At 40.7% G+C, this 19,151-nt stretch overlaps 1 pseudogene; it reads right to left on the reverse strand.

Annotated features, from left to right (window-relative positions):
• Positions 1–826: 826 nt before the first annotated feature.
• On the reverse strand, positions 827–13,167 carry LOC126604982 (auxin-responsive protein IAA9-like; annotated as a pseudogene).
• Positions 13,168–19,151: the final 5,984 nt, after the last annotated feature.

Genomic DNA, 19,151 nt, shown 5'->3' on the forward strand with positions numbered 1-19,151 from the left:
ATTAAGACACGACACACTGTTTGTTCAGTTATTATATATACAATGTTGTCGAAGTTCTTACTTGAACAATGTTGTCTAGCAATTTTATATAACAGGCCACCACATGGGGCGGTAGACCTGTAAACGGGTCGGGTTTATTGGGTTTGGGTCGGGTTGAATCCGACCCGTTAAGTTAACGGGTCACCCGAACCCAACCCGTTAAGCTACGGGTCACCCGAACCCGACCCGTTAAACTAACGGGTCACCCGTTTCACCCGTTAACACCCGTTAACAATTATTATTATTATTTTTTTTGCATAAAGTTTATTTTTTGTTATTAAGACTTTACTAAAATTACTAAAATATCCTCAACTAACGGATGCTAACGGATGTTAACGGGTCCAACGGGTTGACCCAAAGTGACCCGTTATTTAATGGGTTGTTAACGGGTTCACCCGTTAGCGACCCGACCCGTTAAGCATCCACCCAAATACAAATATTAACGGGTTGGGTCGGGTCGGGTTAACGGGTTGGGTCCAAAATGCCAAGCCTATGGGGCGGTAGTCAAGGCGCAGAGAGGAAGAGAATCCAACCCGACGGAGTCGGCCGATCAATTCTTATATAATCCATTCTGCACGTTATGAAAACTTAGAATATGATTTGTTGAGAATAATATTTATGCATAACGTTTGACTGAGTTTTATATGTAACCCTGAGTGTACTGGGCTGGGCCGCCCAATGCCAAAACGTTTTAAGATGCAGTTATGGTGCGGCCCGACTCAGCCCAATCTAGAGATGAATGAAGAACAGAACTAACTATTACTACCAAAAAGAAGGGATATGCAAAAATAATAATCAGCATCACAGATTCATCAAATTAAACAATTTCAACTAAATTGGCTGTAACATTATCAATTCCACAAATTACTAACATTCTTAACCAGTTTTAAGATGTTTTATAATAAACAGACACAAAACGACGCGACTCAAACATCAAAACAAGAACAAGACAAGCTGCTCGACGCAATGCTACCATGTACCATCCAGCCCAAGGCCACTGCCAGTGTATCCTTCCAAAGTTCCCACTTTAGCAGCTCACACCTCTTTCCCCATAGCTCAGATGTTTACTTTGAATTTGGCAACCTGAAGCAGTCGATTTCTGCCACTGGCTAGTTACGGTTCTTGGACTTCTCCATGGTCCTAGGAGCTATGGAACAAAGCAACAGGATAAGATAAGAGTACAATTCATCATTTAAATCAAAAGGTGAAAAGATCCAGAATGTTTATCTCGTAAAAAACTAGACATTACAATTATGTACAGCAGAGCCAAATAGAACTAGCAAAAATAAAAGCAATTGTCTACTGTAAGGCTAACTGAGTTACTGAAGTGCATGCCAAATCATTCTACTTCCCACAAATACCACAGTTCCATTCATTCGATCGGACAGCCGGAAATTGAGAGTGTGTGGAAGGTAAAAAGAGGTGTTTGGATGACACCACCCTATCTTTTTGTATTTTATTCTACAAAAAAAATACTGAAAATGAATACAAATTAGTGTATGCAAGGGTTCATTTGGACCTCAAAAGGTTATATGTTAAGTAACTAAGATTCATGTATGCTTTCACAAACTTTTTATTCGTGTCATCCTACACACATCATAAACATCCAATACCATAACTTTCATCCATACATAATCATCACATGGATACAAATTAGTGGATAAATTGGGAATTAAGAAGGATAAAATGTAGATTAATCCAGACTATCCAGTCCTTCAGATGATTAAGATCTCTAGTTTCTTGCAAGTCTACAATATGGTATTGCCATCTTGACAATGGGGTAATGTAGCGTTTCGTTAAGAAGATTCTCATCCTTCTCATATGTCTAAAATTTAGTATCACCCTCCTTCACAAGGTAAGTCCTCACTCTCATTGATGGGGGAATCCTAACATTCCCCGTTTTATAAACCATACATGTAAATTGTACGCAATACATCAAACTTTATTGTTTTTTGAGTGAGAACTAAGAAGGGTTAACTTCAAAACAAAAGCTTCAATTTTCAGAAATAATGAAAGAATGTTTCTATCTTTCTACACTATAACAATAAGAAAAATAAAGGAATGCCAAAGACGTGAATCAGAACTTACTCTCACGGGACATCCCCAACAAGCATCCAGTCACCATCCTTATCCTCGTATATATGCACATATTCTGATCCATGAAGATCATCTCTCAGCTTACTCTCACTCGGTCTTTCCCTCCCTGGAGCTCCACGGGACCCTTATTGCCCTGAAATCACAATTAAAAGTGCGCAAATTGGGTCCAAGCAGAAATGGAATGTTTTTTCTATATGTAAAACATGAAATGACCACATTGGTACGAAAGAAAAAATAATAATAAAGATATGATATCAATATTAAATACAGCAATAATTCACCTATGATAAAAGAGCTGAACATCTTTTTCCAGAGCAGAAGACAGATCTTGAAATGTAGAATATGTTCTCAGGTAGGGAGCCCCATCTATGCTGAACTTGAAAAAAAGTCCACCGGGACCAGGTTTTCCATTCACTTCGTCATTATTCTTTGACGTGGTGGCTAGAGAATTCTTCCTAAATGATCTAATTCAAGGCCATCCAACAACTTGTGCCCTGTCAACCAAAAGCGGCTACAATTACAAACAGACCACAAATTTCATATAAAACTTCATAGTTCTCCATCTAAAATGTTGACTTATTTAGCAGCTGGGGCACTGCCGTTGTTAGAAGCACCCAAAGGGTTATGGCTGCCTCCGTTTGTAGCATTAGACTGTTCTTGTAAGACTTTAGTACATGCCTCTTTTGTTATGGTTGGCTGAGTCCCAGAAGGCCTGGATGATAGCATTACATTGATTGAATTCAAAGGGAACTTCCCTTGTCCCACAGATTCTGGAGATTCAGAATCAGAACCAGCTGCATGAAACATCCATTCCTTCAGTATATGCAGAACTTTTCACTTCAGAGAATCTGTCCATGGTGTCAGCAAAGCCCCTTTTGTTGCCTGAAACTCCATCCTTCTGTGATGAGGATCAGATTCCATCTTTTGAAGGAAGCAAAGGAAACAGTGGTTTCTCGTCAAGTTTCCCTGAGCTCAGCAAGCAAAGATCTGATTCCCGTTCTGGTGATTGGGATGCAGGAAGACCGAGCCTCAACTCTGGAGCCTTAAATTCAGATTGTTCTTATTCCCCTCTGACAAGTTTGAGACCACGGAGCTGTTGACTGAAGAACAGTCTGACAGCCCATGGTAGTTAAGTTCTTTCAGTCCAGAGCCATTATGTGAGATACAGTCCATAGACCCATTGCTCTTCCCTTCCTCCTCACCGCCCAATAGTGGTGGAGACATTAGCAACTACACTGCTGTAAAGGGAAACAGAACCAAATTATCAGATTCATGCTTGTAAAACTACCACTGAAACCAGAACACGAAGATCTCGATAGCACAAGATCAGAAAGCTTCATTAAAGTTGAGGTTTAACTGTCATCTGAATTAAATTCACAAAATGTGGAAAAAAAAAAAAAGAGTTTTAAGAAATTTTAATCGATTGAGCATCATGCATTTTAACTCCGCCTATGTAATTTTACATTGCCGGTCCCAAGCCCGGATAAAGGAGGAGGGGGAGGGCGTCAGGTAGTCGACAGCCGGCACTCCATGATCACGTCGAATCCTTATGAAAATGAATCCAGAACAAAATCGCGCTAAAGCTAGGGCGTCACCCGTAAGTGGCGCGCTGTGTGGCCCGAGTACAGTGATAAGTGAGCAAGGGTCGCTGTATCTCCATCGGCACCCGGATGCAGTGTTAAATGAGCAAGGGGGCCGTAGAAACTTCTTTTCGAACGACTCCACTCAAAGTTGTTTGGGAGCATATGCTCCTATCAACTTTACACGGGACACACAAAAGAAGTACTTTGATCCTATTAGACGGGGGAGGGTGAAGAAGCTAGGACAGAAGGGTAGAGTTCAAGAGAGCAAAATGCGTTTAGGAACGTGGAATATAGGAACCTTAACGGGAAAATCTATGGAAGTAGTGGAAGTTATGGTGAGGAGAAGGATAAATATTATGTGCCTACAAGAAACTAAGTGGGTTGGTAGTAAGGCAAAGGATCTAGAAAACTCAGGGTTTAAACTTTGGTATTCGGGCACAAATAGAACGAGAAACGGTGTTGGCATCATCGTGGACAAGACCTTGACACAAGATGTTGTAGATGTCAAGAGGGTAGGAGATAGAATCATGGCAATCAAGATTGTAATAGGACAAGAACTTATCAATGTGATTAGTGCGTACGCACCTCAAGTAGGGTTGGATACGAGTTCGAAGGAGAAATTTTGGGAAGACCTTGGAGACTTGGTGCAAGGAATTGCTCAGATGGAGAAGTTATTTATAGAAGGAGATTTAAATAGACACGTGGGCAGGGAGACAGGCAACTATGGAGGTTTTCATGGTGGCCATGGTTTTGGGGAGAGAAACGAGGATGGGGAAGCTATCTTGGATTTTGCAATGGCATATGATCTCTTCTTAGCCAACACCTTCTTTAAGAAGAGAGAAGAACATGTGATCACCTACAAGAGTGGGTCGTCATAAACACAAATAGATTTTCTTCTAATGAGGAAAGGGGATCGTATAACTTGTAAGGATTGCAAAGTTATACCAGGAGAGAGCGTGGCTAATCAACATCGCTTGTTGGTGATGGATGTACATATCAAAAGAGTGAGACAAAAGAACAAGACTTGGAAGTGCCCAAGGACTAGATGGTGGAATCTAAAAGAAGAAAAACAAGCCATTTTCAAAGAGAAGGTAATCACCCAATGTGTGTGGGATAGAGAGGGGGAAGCTAGCCATATGTGGGATTCCATGGCTAGTTGTATCCGAAAAGTAGCAAAAGAGGTATTAGGAGAGTCCAAGGGCTTTGCCCCACACCAAAAGGAATCTTGGTGGTGGAATGAGGAGGTACAAATAAAGGTGAAGGCTAAGAAGGAATGTTGTAAAGCCTTATACAAGGAGAGGACCGATGAAAATGGTGAAAGGTATAGAAAAGCGAAGCAAGAGGCGAAGAAAGCTGTCAGAGAAGCTAAGTTAGCGGCTTACGACGATATGTATAAACGACTAGATACCAAAGAAGGAGAGTTGGATATCTATAAACTAGCTAGAGCAAGGGAAAAGAAGACAAGGGACCTAAACCAAGTGAGGTGCATCAAGGATGAGGATGGAAAGCGGTTAAAGACAGATGGAGAGGTTATTTTCATAATCTTTTCAATGAAGGACATGAAATGAGTGCTTCTTTAGGGGAGTTGAGTAACTCAGAAGAGTGTAGAAACTACTCTTTTTATCGTCGAATCCGGAAGGAAGAAGTGGTTGTAGCTTTGAAGAAGATGAAGCATAGAAAAGCAATAGGCCCAGACGATATACGAATCGAAGTGTGGAAAGTTTTGGGAGAGACAGGTATAACATGGCTCACTGACCTTTTCAATAGGATTTTGAAAACGAAGAAGATGCCAAATGAGTGGCGAACGAGCACTTTGGTGCCTATCTACAAGAATAAGGGCGACGTACAAAATTGCATGAATTATAGGGGTATTAAGTTAATGAGTCATACAATGAAGCTCTGGGAGAGAGTCATTGAGCATAGATTGAGGCAAGAGACACGGGTTTCGGACAACCAATTCGGGTTCATGCCAGGGCGCTCAACCATGGAGGCAATCTATCTCTTACGAAGATTGATGGAAAGATATAGAGATGGGAAAAAGGATTTACACATGGTCTTTATAGATTTGGAAAAAGCGTATGATAGGGTCCCAAGAGACATTCTGTGGAGGATTTTAGAGAAGAAAGGAGTACGAGTAGCATATATTCAAGCTATAAAGGATATGTATGAAGGAGCAAAGACTGCCGTAAGAACTCATGAAGGACAAACCGAAAGCTTTCCCATAACTGTAGGATTACATCAAGGCTCATCCTTAAGTCCTTACCTTTTTGCGTTGGTAATGGATGAGTTAACAGGACATATTCAAGATGATCTTCCTTGGTGTATGCTTTTCGCAGACGATATAGTGTTGATAGATGAAACTCAGGAAGGGGTAAATGCAAAGCTTAACCTTTGGAGAGAAGTGTTGGAATCTAAAGGTCTTCGCCTAAGCCGATCAAAGACAGAATATATGGAGTGCAAGTTCAGTGCAAATGGAGGCCAAAACGAGTTAGGGGTGAGGATCGGAGATCAAGAAATACCAAAGAGCGACCGTTTTCGTTACCTAGGATCTATCTTGTAAAAGAACGGAGAATTAGATGGAGATCTCAACCATAGAATACAAGCTGGATGGATGAAGTGGAAGAGTGCATCTGGCGTGTTGTGTGACCGCCGTATGCCACTGAAGCTCAAGGGAAAATTTTATAGGACGGCAATAAGGCCGGCGATGCTGTATGGCACAGAATGTTGGGCGGTGAAGCATCAACACGTACACAAAATGGGTGTAGCGAAGATGAGGATGCTTCGTTGGATGTGTGGGCACACGAGAAAGGATAAGATTAGGAATGAGGATATCCGGGGTAAAGTAGGAGTAGCCGAAATTGAAGGAAAGATGAGAGAAAATCGGTTACGGTGGTTTGGACATGTGCAAAGAAGGCCTACCGACGCTCCGATTAGAAGATGCGACTATGGGACAGAGGTTCAGGGCAGAAGGGGTAGAGGAAGACCTAGGAAAACTTTGGAAGAGACTCTAAGAAAAGACTTAGAGTACTTGGATCTAACGAAGGACATGACACAGGACCGAGCACAATGGCGTTCTAAGATTCATATAGCCGATCCCACTCAGTGACTTGGATTTTCCAAGTCTCCAACCGAGAAGTTTTCCTCACTCGAAAAATTAAGGGAACATTACCCCAACCTACATGCTCTACTCAGAAAGCTTCAACATACAAGCTTCAACAAAAGAAAATTCAAAGAACTTAGCGAAGAAGGCTTTGGTGTATTTAACACAATACGTTGAAATGAAGGAAAGCTTATTTATTGATATCCCCGATAAGCTACAAATATGTACATATACATGAGTCAAAATAAACAAACAAGATGGAGCCTTCACAAAGGTTGCTTAGGAGAAGTCTCAGCAGTCGGTAGAGCCCCAGAAAGAGAAGGCATCGGAGGGGGATCATTCGGAGCCTCAGTACTGGACAGAACCCTAGAAGGAGGAGGCATCAGAGGTTGATCATTTGGAGCTTCATTACGCGGTACAGCCCCAGAAGACGAAGGCAATAAATGCCTTTGGAACAAACCCACAAATCTCTGATGATCAAGTAAAACCTGACCATCAGTTTCCTTCATCTGGTCAAGCTTCCTCTTCATGTTTGTAGCATAGTCATGTGCGAGCCGGTGCAACTGTTTATTCTCATGCTTGAGCCCTCTAATCTCCTGTTTGAGACTCATCACTTCGGCCGCCAATGATTCAACTTGGCGGGTTCGAGCAAATAGGCGTTGGGCCATATTAGACACAGAACCTGCACACTGAACACTGAGAGCTAGCGAATCCTTAACAGCTAACTCATCAGACCGTTTGGAAAGTAGTCTGTTATCTTTGGGAGTGAGAAGGTTCCTGGCCACCACCGCAGCGGTCATATCATTCTTCATCACGGAATCCCCAACGGTAAGAGGACCAGTAGGGGAGACGAAGGATGGGCGCCATATGTTGTCTGGAGAAGGCGGGGCTGCCTCTTCAACAAGGTTCAAGTCAAAACGACAGTCGGAGGGGCCAGACATTTTCAAAGGTGTTGAAGAGAGAAGAGGTCGGACAAATCAAGATCTTAGAAGTGCAAGAATGGAGCTTCTACTGGTGGAGATTCAAGTGTGCTTTGGAACTTAATGCCAGCCCCTATAAAAAGCTGCACTCGACGGAGCCTCAAACATCGAAGAGGAGCCTGCTCAAAAATCGAAGAGGCGTTTGCTTTCTCAAAAGCTGGGCTGCTTAGAGACCACGAGGGTGATCTCATAAATCGAAGAGGTGTTTGCTTTCTCAAAAGTTGGGCTGCTCAAAGACCATGAAAGCCGATCTTAGAAATCGAAGAGGCGCTCGCTTTCTCAAAAGCTGGGCTCCTCAGAGACCACGAGGGCCGATCTCAGAAATCGAAGAGGCACCTACTTTTCCAGCCTTGTCAGCACCTGTCACACGCACACTCAGCTTTGCGGAAATTATGGGTATTCTGTCGAAGACTTCTGGGGAAGTAGAAAACACATGAATCTTACTGTCCAATCACCCACTTCCCACACGCAACAATAGCTCATGGGTACCACAGATAACTTTGCCAAAGTTCTCTGCCAAAGTTGAGCACGTGAAGCTTGCAGCTCCCACTACATCGCTCTGACCAAGAAGGGTAAAAGAATAGCAAAGAAACAACACTAACAAAGTTTAGACCCATAAATTTTGAAGGTCTAGCTACCATATTATTACCCACAAGGGTAAAGGAACAATACCACTGCTGGATAATTGGAAAGTCCCTGTGTGTCAACCTCTGTGCCTCGTGGCAAGGTAGACTAGCAAACATGCCCAACCTTTACTCACATTCGAGAAAACACTCCCAATAAGATTGCTTGCTCCAAAATCGAAGAGGCACCATCCTCCGAATCTCGAGAGCCAGACTCCCAACATGACTACTTTTTCAAAAATCGAAGAGAGGGTAAAGGAACAGTACCATTGCTGGATAATTGGAAAGTCCCTGTGTGTCAACCTCTGTGCTTCGTGGCAAGGTAGACTAGCAAACATGCCCAACCTTTACTCACATTCGAGAAAACACTTCCAACAAGATTGCTTGCTCCAAAATCGAAGAGGCACCGCCCTCCGAATCTCGAGAGCCAGACTCCCAACATGATTACTTTCTCAAAAATCGAAGAGACACTGCTCCCCGAATCTCGAGAGCCAGACCCCAGCATGATTGCTTTCTCAAAAATCGAAGAGGCATCGTTCTCCGAATCAATCGAAGAGGCGCTCTCTTTCTCAAAAGCTAGGCTGCTCAGAGATCACGAGGGCCGATCTCAGAAATCGAAGAGGCACCTACTTTTCTAGCCTTGTCAGCACCTGTCACACGCACACTCAGCTTTGCGGAAATTATGAGCATTCTGTCGAAGACTTCTGGTGAAGTCGATAGCACATGAATCTTACTGTTCCATCACCCACTTCCCACACGCAACAATAGCTCATGGGTACCACAGATAACTTTGCCAAAGTCTCTGCCAAAGTTGAGCACGTGAAGCTTGCAGCCCCCACTACATCGCTCTGACCAAGAAAGGTAAAAGAATAACAAAGAAACAGCACTAACAAAGTTTAGACACATAAATTTTGAAGGTCTAGCTACCATATTATTACCCACAAGGGTAAAGGAACAGTACCACTGCTGGATAATTGGAAAGTCCCTGTGTGTCAACCTCTGTGCCTCGTGGCAAGGTAGACTAGCAAACATGCCCAACCTTTACTCACATCCGAGAAAACACTCCCAACAAGATTGCTTACTAAAAAATCGAAGAGGCCCCGCCCTCCGAATCTCGAGAGCCAAACTCCCAACATGATTACTTTCTCAAAAATCGAAGAGACACTGCTCCCCGAATCTCGAGAGCCAGACCCCCAGCATGATTGCTTTCTCAAAAATCGAAGAAGCATCGTTCTCCGAATCTCGAGAGCCAGATACCACATACCACTTTTTCAAAGTGCTCTGACAGAGTTAAAACATGTGAAGCTGGCAGCTCCCACTACCGTGCTATGACCAAGCAGGGTAAAGGAATAGCATTACTACTTGTTGTTAGGGAGACTCCTATATATGTCGACCTCCATCCCCTACGGACAGGCAGACCTGCAAAAATGCTTAACCCTTCCTCATATCTGAGAGGGCACTCCCAACGAAGCCTTTCGAAATATTCAGCTTTCTTTCCCCCCGATAATACCTCTGCAAACAAGCTATACTAGAGCAAGAATATCTCATATCATCAGGGTTAAAAGCAAGAGTATCCCATATCATGCTTTTTCCCTGTCTTTTCCTTTGGCCTTGTTTTTACCTGCAAGACAAGGAGAAAGAGAGCAATCAGTCAGCACTTGAAATCAAGCTCCCAACCAGGAACTGACTGCCTGGAACCCCTTACCTGATTACTTACCTGGCATTGCTCTCGAGTACTCATCTTCAACATCTTATGTTTCCAGGGAAGATACCGCATCTGCTTGAGGAACAGATAGGGCAAGTGCGAAGGATACAAGGAAGCATGTGGAAACAAGCGTAACAGCACACGTGCCTATACATCCATTACTCTGTCAAAAGCAAAAGTATCCCATATCAGCAGGGTCGAACGTACTCTAGATTTGATGGACTTGTTTTGACCCTCAAATTCTTCAGTCGGCCTTATACTCTGGAGGAAACCAGAAAACCCTCCAGCTCAGTTCAAGAATAAGCCTGTGGAAAGTTACTTCTTCAAAAGCAAAAGTATCCCATATCATCTCTTCTTATTTTTCTTCTCTTTATCCTTCATGCTGCTGCAAGATGGGGAGAAGGTGAACAATCAGCCGGAGCTCTGATTGCTTACCTTGTCTGTCACCTCTTTCAGCAGATCCCCTAGCTCGGCGACTTGGGGGACTCCTACTACATGGTTTGTATCGCGCTTGACCAAGCCTGAAACTACAAGTAAGCTTCAAGTGAAATTGATACATTACCTTGTGCATCTCCAGCAGTTAAAGATACCACCCCTGGATGGAGGAAGAGTACTTCCAGAGAAGCTGCCACATCTACCTATGAGACAGATAAGGCAAGTCAAGATGATACCACACTCCGATACTTAGAAGTTTCGTGATTACGAGATCATTCTCCCACAATATTTCCTAATGTCATTTGTACTCTAATGTCATTTGTACTAAATCATTCACTTGTACTCACTAAAGGAGAGCTTAAACCTATGTACTTGTGTAAACCCTTCACAATTAATGAGAACTCTTCTATTCCGTGGACGTAGCCAATCTGGGTGAACCACATACATCTTGTGTTTGCTTTCCTATCTCTATCCATTTATGTACTTATCCACACTAATGACCGGAGCAATCTAGCGAAGATCACAAAAAGCGACCGTTTTCGCTACCTAGGATCTATCTTGCAAGAGAATGGAGAATTAGATGGAGATCTCAACTATAGAATATGAGCTAGATGGATGAAGTGTAAGAGTGCATCCGGCGTGTTGTGTGACTGTCGTAGGCCACTGAAGCTCAAGGGAAAATTTTATAGGACGGCAATAAGGCCAGCGATGTTGTATGGCACAGAATGTTGGGCGGTGAAACATCAACACGTACACAAAATGGGTGTAGCGGAGATGAGGATGCTTCGTGGGATGTGTGGGCACACGAGAAAGGATAAGATTGAGAATGAGGATATCCGAGGTAAAGTAGGAGTAGCCGAAATTGAAGGAAAGATGAGAGAAAATCGGTTCCGGTGATTTGGACATGTGCAAAGAAGGCCGACTGACGCTCCGGTTCGAAGATGCGACTACGGGACAGAGGTTCAGGGCCGAAGGGGTAGAGGAAGACCTAGGAAAACTTTGGAAGAGACTCTAAGAAAAGGCTTAGAGTACTTGGATCTAACGGAGGACATGACACAAAACCGAGCGCAATGGCGTTCTAGGATTCATATAGCCGACCCCACTTAGTGGGAAAAGGCTTTGTTGTTGTTGTTGTTGTTGTTGTTGAGCATCATGCATTTTCTTTTGCCACCAAAATAATTGAGAGCATGAATAAAGGGGTTTTCAGTAGACAAAACTTTCTGCTAAAACACACAGTGCCTATCCGGAAACCAGTAACGCATAAACCATGTCAAACCAAGACAGATCAATATCTGAACAGAACAGATTCGAACTTCTCCTGTAATAGTTTCCGGTGCAATGAAATTCATAGGATATAGTAAGTATTCATAGAAAAAATTAAAACATTTGACAGGATCCGTCTGGGAAATCTAGATTAGTTGAAATACAATCAAATCCATGAAAGGGGAACAAAGCCCAGATTGGGAAAGAGCTCACTGGTAGTGCACATATAATCAATAAACCAGACAACATATCTTAATGGGGCTTTAAATCAGACCACAGGCCACCATATAGCCCAAATTAAAGGATCAGATGAAAGGCACTTGTAGCTCAACTGGTTAGGAGCATTTAGCCTTGCACCCAAGATCCTAGTTTCGGTTCCCCCTCCCTCAAATACCGCTCGTATAAAAAAAAATCCATAAATTTAAGCAGACACTAAACATAAACAATACATTATGAACAGCCTAAGATAGTTGTAAGAATGAAAGAATCTCAGGAAGCAATTTGCACAAAAATCATACCAAAATAGGAAAGTAAATTCACCGGCAACGAAAGGTTGTAACAAACACAACAAGTATCCTCCCTCCACAACTTCACCTCACAAGCTTAATAGGAAACTTTGCTGCTTGTAATGTGCTTCCATCAGAAGTCAAACCAAATGTACCATTAAAAACAAATTGAAAAGAGAACCGCGTTTTTATACTTTCTTTAAAAGGAAAAAAGTCAACTGGGTTATTAGCATATTGATTGCGTTAGAGCATTACCATTTTTTAAATACTTTTATTCTCCATCTTCTCATCTCCCTAAATTTTCTGGGAAACCAAACAGAAAATGCAAAACCAACTTTGAAAAGAAAATAGAGAAAATTGTACAGATCCACTACGATATGAAAGTCCCCAAAAAAGGGGAGCAAATTGTACTGAAATGCTCCAGGAATTTCCTTCAAATATTGAACAAAATAATATGCAATTGTGAAAAAAATAAAAAACCCAAAATAAATAAATAAAGCCAACCCAGAGAGGCAAGATTACAGAGAAATCACAGAACACTGAGCCTTCAGAACGAACTCAAAAGTTACAGAGCATCAAGATCTCAAAACTCGACGACCCAGAATTCAAACAAGCAAAAAAAGAGCTCAGCTACAACCATATACAATGTTTATTATATATAAATAATTATTAAGACTGTAAAAAAATCTTTTAATTAGGCAGGGAAATGGGAACTTTGGTAGTAGCACGCATCTGATGAACTTGTGTGCATCAGACAGAAGAAGACCGACGAACCCTTTTTCTGAATTCTCAAAGACTATGCAATGGAAGAGTCAAAGTAAAAACAGAGAAAAAGGAGAGAGATAGAAAAGAGGAAATTTCATCGAACGAAAAATTATATTTTTACGCTAAAAAATAAATCATAGTACTATTTATTTTACCCTTTATTTTATCCTTATCATTAAAACTCAAAATTTCTAAATTTTTTTAATTAATTTTCCTTAGAAATAATGCAATGAAATAGGAGCTCGTGTTCTCTTCTCACCGGTCTTTCAGTACTCATGTTTTTCATTTAAGAGCAACTCCACCTTTGGAACCCTCTTCCCAGGCAATCCACTATTCAATCCACCATGTGAACAGTAACTATCCTAATAAAAAGTAATTACCTTTTGCATCTCCACCGTTGCATCTGAATAGCCATGGCAATAGGTAATAAAATATTATTAATTTTTTTTTTTACAAAATAATACTAAATAAATTTATATGTAATTTCGGATATGATATTTTAAATCATTCTCGTTACGTCACGTGTCATTTACCCAAAACAACTATTCTTGATCATAGATTTCAATAAGATTTTTATCCAATGTCATCGTGCCACGTGTCGTTATCTTTTCAGAATCTTTGAGAATAGATTTCGATCAGATTTTAAATCATTCTCGTTGCGCCACATGTCATTATCCGAAAAGATAATTATTGGTGATGGATTTTGATAAGATTTTTATCCAATGTCATCGTGCCATGTGTCGTTATCTTTTCAGAATCTTTTAGGATATATTTCGATCAGATTTTTAACAAATGACAGCATGCTATGTGGCACTATCTACAACCTAATCATTTCAGAATCCTCCATATAATCCATCATCCATCCTTTTAAATCTCACACCAATTTTCTCAATATCTCTATCATTATTCATAGTTTCTACTTCCTTTTTCACCAATCAAAATCTGTATCATTATTCATAGTTTCTACTTACAATGTCTTCTTCTACAAGCATGATGTGGGAAATCGATCAAGAAGAGGAAGAATTGTTTAACCAATCTGAAGGAATGTTCAATCTCCATATAGCCCAAAATGAGAAGGAAAATGATGAGGAGCGGAGAAGGAGAGATGACAAGGTAAGAATGGCCAGAGACTCACATTCCTGTCGAGTCATCCAAGCTGTGGCTCAGATATGCAGGCCCACCCGTTCCGGAAACCTTGATAGAAGCAGGCAACAACGAGGTGTTGAGCTGTTGGACCATTATTTTATCCATAATAGTGCATTTCCTGATACTTACTTCAGAACATCGTTTTAGAATGGAACGACATTTGTTCAACAAAATCATGATTGCTGTTTGCAACCATGATTCTTACTTTGTGCAAACGAATGATGCTTGTGGTGCTATAAGTCTCATTCTTGAGTAAAAAATTACTGCTGCGCTGCGGATGCTTGCGCATGAAGCATTTGCAGACCAAGTGGATGAGATAGCGAAGATGGGGAAATCAACCATTCTTGAGTCCCTGATGAGGTTTTGCGGAGCAATCGAATCTATCTACACCGTAGAGTACCTCCGGAAACCTACTCACATGGACTTGGAAAGGCTTCTGAAGAAGGCCGAGATGCAAGGTTTTCCTGGAATGATTGAGAGCATTGATTGTATGCATTGGATGTGGAAAAAATTGTCCAAGTGCATAGCAAGGTGCTTATGGAGACAGAAAATGAGCAAAAAGTATCATTTTGGAGGCGGTGGCATCTTTTGATACATGGATTTGGCACGCCTTTTTCGGGGTTTCGAAAGATAAAAATGACCTCAACGTCCTTGCTCAATCCCCAGTGTTCAACGATATCCTGCAAGGAAATGTACCAAAAGTCACGTATGAGGTCAACAGACGTATGTACAACGGGCCATACTACCTAGCTGACGGCATTTACCCAAGGTGGTCAACATTTGTCAAAACAGTGCCACGTCCGCAAAGTGCAAAGGAAAAACACTTTGCAAGCTGTCAAGAGGGGTGCAAGAAGGATGTGGAGCGTTGTTTTAGTATCCTCCAAGCTCGCTGGGCGATCGTCAGGGGTGATGCCAGATTGTTTGATGTAGAGTCGCTTCGATCCATCATGATGACGTGCATCATTCTTCACAACATGATTGTGGAAGATGAGTACGATTATGAAGCCGTTGATGAATATGAGCCAGACACGATGAACAATTCAAGAACACATATATATTGTGCTCATGATGCCATCGATAAGCCCATGCAACATGAGACATTAGAAAGAGATGGACGTTACAATGAAAGGGTCATTCAACGATATACTACATTTCAAAGGCTAGACATGCACAATGTCCGGCAAAATGACTTGATAGAGCACCAGTGAGCATTGAAACAAGCTGAAGATAATGTGTTTTTTATTATTTGGTATGTTTATATAATTTTATTTGGTGTGTTTTATTTTAGTTCATTTAGTGAGGTTTTTATTATTTGGTGTGTTTATGTAATTTTATTTGGTGTGTTTTATTTTAGTGAGTTTTTTATTATTTGGTGTGTTTATGTAATTTTATTTGGTGCGTTTTATTTTAGTTCATTTCGTGAGTTTTTTATTTGGTGTGTTTATGTCATTTGAATAAAGATTCTCTTATAGTATAAATATATTACCATATTAAATAAATTTACTCTCACTTTAAATAAAATACTAAATTCAATAAATTGGAAACAACATAAAATACTTAATTCAATAAATAATAATTACAACCCAAGGTGATTGGAAAACTATGGGCTCCGATTACAAAAAGTACTCTATTCATCATCACTTAACCAATTTGTGGTGCTAGGATGATCTTCTCTTGTCGTGCTAGGACCATCTCCTCTTGCTTTCGCTTCTCTTGCACGCCTCCTATGCACCACATCCTCTTTCTCCGACTTTCAAAAATATTTAGAATTTAGAGACTTTCCTTCTAAAGGCGTGTTCATAATCTCACGATTTCGTTGAACCATTTTTTCTTCTCTAACCAAATCCCTTTCTTGCCTAAGTACCTCTCTTTCTCTCTCATTAGCTTGAAATTCTCTCTCAATAGTTGTAGCTTTTGCCTCATCTCTAACCTTATTAGCCTCAAATTTCGCCATTTCCCGCGCCAAAATTAATTCACTATGGCGAGTAAGTTCTTCCATGTACTTTGCATAATCATGCTTGGAAGCACTTCCTTTTCTCTTTGAAGCCTTCTTACCTTGAGGCCTAATTGGATAATGGGTCGAACCTGACGCTTGTTCAGGGATGGGCATTTCGGGCACTTCTTCTGCATCATCTTCATGCGAGCCATTATCAGGTGTAGAGTGTAAATGGATGCTATTCATGACAACTTCTGGACCGACAGGCACAACTCTGAATTTAGGACAATCTTTGACAATATTCCAACATTCCCACCGGTTGAATAATTTATTTTTGGTTTTGGTTTTGGTTTTGGCACTATACCAAGCTTGTGCTTGAATTAGCTACACAATGGGGGATAAAAAATAATTATAATCAAAGTAGGTAACAAATAAATAATACAAACAAATAATTATAATTAAAGTAGGTAACAAATAAATAATACAAACAAAAAATTATAATCAAAGTAGGTAACAAATAAATAATACAAACAAATAATTACAATGTAAATTTGGGTATAATACAAAAAAATAAATAATATATTGTTACATGATCCGTGTAATTTTCCCCACTTCGAAGATTACTACTAGCTTGTGCCAAGGAGTCTCTCCAAATAGTAAACGATTGGCTAAGTAATTTCTAACGACTAGACATCGATTCTTTGGTTCTACTCCCACCCATTTTCTCAAGATAATTGGTATGAATAAGACTCCACATTTCTCGCAACTGCATCTCATTAACCGTATGCGAACTATGAGTAACTTCAACCCAGTTAGTACACAATGCAACATCTTCAAGAGACGTCCAATCGTACCTGCATCAGTAGTCATTTTGTTGAAAAAAATTGGATTGAAACTTTGAGTGAAAGATGGGAATGTGATTGAAAGTAGTTGAGAACATATTAAATTGTGGTGTAAGGTAGATGATAATGAGAAGGTATTTATAGAAAAGTAGAAACATTTTCTTTTTTTAATTTTCAGAAAAAAAAACTTTGGATTTTTTTACAATTTTTAAATTTTTTTATTCAAATAATTAATCTCTGCCGTTGGATTTAATTAAATTCCAACACTCTAGATTGTGCCCACGTGTCACAACGGTAACTTTTCTTAATTTTAAAACTATTTTTTTAATTTATAAAGCAGATTAATATCAACCGTTGATCTCAGATCGAACAGTTGATATTAAATCAGTTTTTTTTTATTACCGTTTCAAATCGGAAGGCTCATATTAAAGAGCTGTTGAGATCGAACTGACCGTGGGAAGCCACATGACTTCTCAACGGTCACCTACTGAAACTGGCGCGCGGGCACCAAGCCCTATAAAGTTGTCGGCTGACGCGCCCCCATTCGCGAGTGAAGGGTACGCGCCTGACATAAAAAATAAAAAAAGGACCGACGCCAGACCTGGCGTCAGCCTGACGTCACACCCATCTCGGGCTGCAGGGCTGGCAATCTTCCACGGGCCTGGCCCTCGGGCTCCCACTTTCACTCAGGCTGCCCAACGCTGGAGCCCTATCCACCGGCCCTCGGGCCTTTTCCCTTCGCCTGTCCCCCGAGCAACCACCAAGGGTGGAGTTGCTTTAAGGGGATCATTTAACTATGCATGTTTTGGTATGCTATGAGATTAAAACACAGTAATTATTGGCATAGCGCATTATTGCTCTCAATCTTTGGTGCAAGAACAAAATTTGAGCCTTTAACCTAATGATCATTGCAAAAAACAAATTAACAATAGCCGCTAACATTAGTTGTATAGATGAGATGCGTAAAGACCTATACATGACTAATTAGGCTGATTAATTCATATTCACCGACTTAGTCACTAATAATGTTTTGACCACCTCTTCTTATACAACTAATGTTAGTGTTTATTGTGAATTGAGACCACACTGCTCAAAAATTCATACATGAACACAAAACTCTTACCAGAGTCCTAGCCCAAAATCCAATTTCCTCACCTCCAAGATTGAGGTTCAAATCTTATGGATCCAAATTCGCATCTTGACTTGTAAGTTGGGGGCCTCAGCCTTGAGCTTTGGTTAGTGCATTGCTAAGTGGTCGGTTATTTGGGATTTGAGCACCCAACAACAACAAAATTATGCTTATCATACATGCGCTTTATAGAGAAACACTTATGAGATGTTACCTAAAGAATTGCTTGAATTTTTAATAAACGGTTCAACTAAAAGCACTTCTAACTAAAGTGCAGTGCTTATGAACATAAGCTGTTCCTACATAAACGATTTTCAAAAGAGCACATACTTCATTTTATGGACCAATAATACTACAACGCATTTTTTTTTTAAATTTCCATAATGTTTTGAGAAGTGTTAAATTATACCTATACTAAAACCCAACTGTTTGGGCCCAAAATATTAGTTTGGGCTGAGCACTAAGTTGTTCTCGGCCTAGAGGCCTTACTTAGGAGTCATTGGGGGTCATCTGGTTTATGGGCCACATAGCCAAGGCCGACCGTGTCTTATTAGGAATCCATGGGTAGTACAATCTTGATACGAGAGGGAGTTTTGATAAGATAAGGATGTTGGAGTTTGGGATTGAATCTGGCTTGATAACGGGTTGAGTTTAAAATCCTAGTAGGAGTAGGACTGGTCGAGATAAGGAGGGTTCGAGGAAATGAGTCATACTCCAAGAAAGGTTGTGATTCGATTGGAAGCAGGTTAACTTATATAAATAGGGAGAGGAGGACATCATTCAGGCCCCTGCAATTCAACACACAAACTGCCCCGCGCAAACCCTCGCTTTCGCAAAATGTCTCAACAACCTTGAGATTTTTATTTTCTCTTTTCGCTGACACATCTTCAGTTTGGATAAATAGCACTGTGAAGGCAACCAGTGAACATCTTCAGTTTGGATATACCGCACTGTTGTCGTAGAATTAGTCGATCGTAGAGCACTTTCAGTTTGGATAAATAA

The sequence above is a fragment of the Malus sylvestris genome, chromosome 15 (genome assembly GCF_916048215.2).
Source record: "Malus sylvestris chromosome 15, drMalSylv7.2, whole genome shotgun sequence".
Lineage (NCBI taxonomy): Eukaryota > Viridiplantae > Streptophyta > Magnoliopsida > Rosales > Rosaceae > Malus > Malus sylvestris.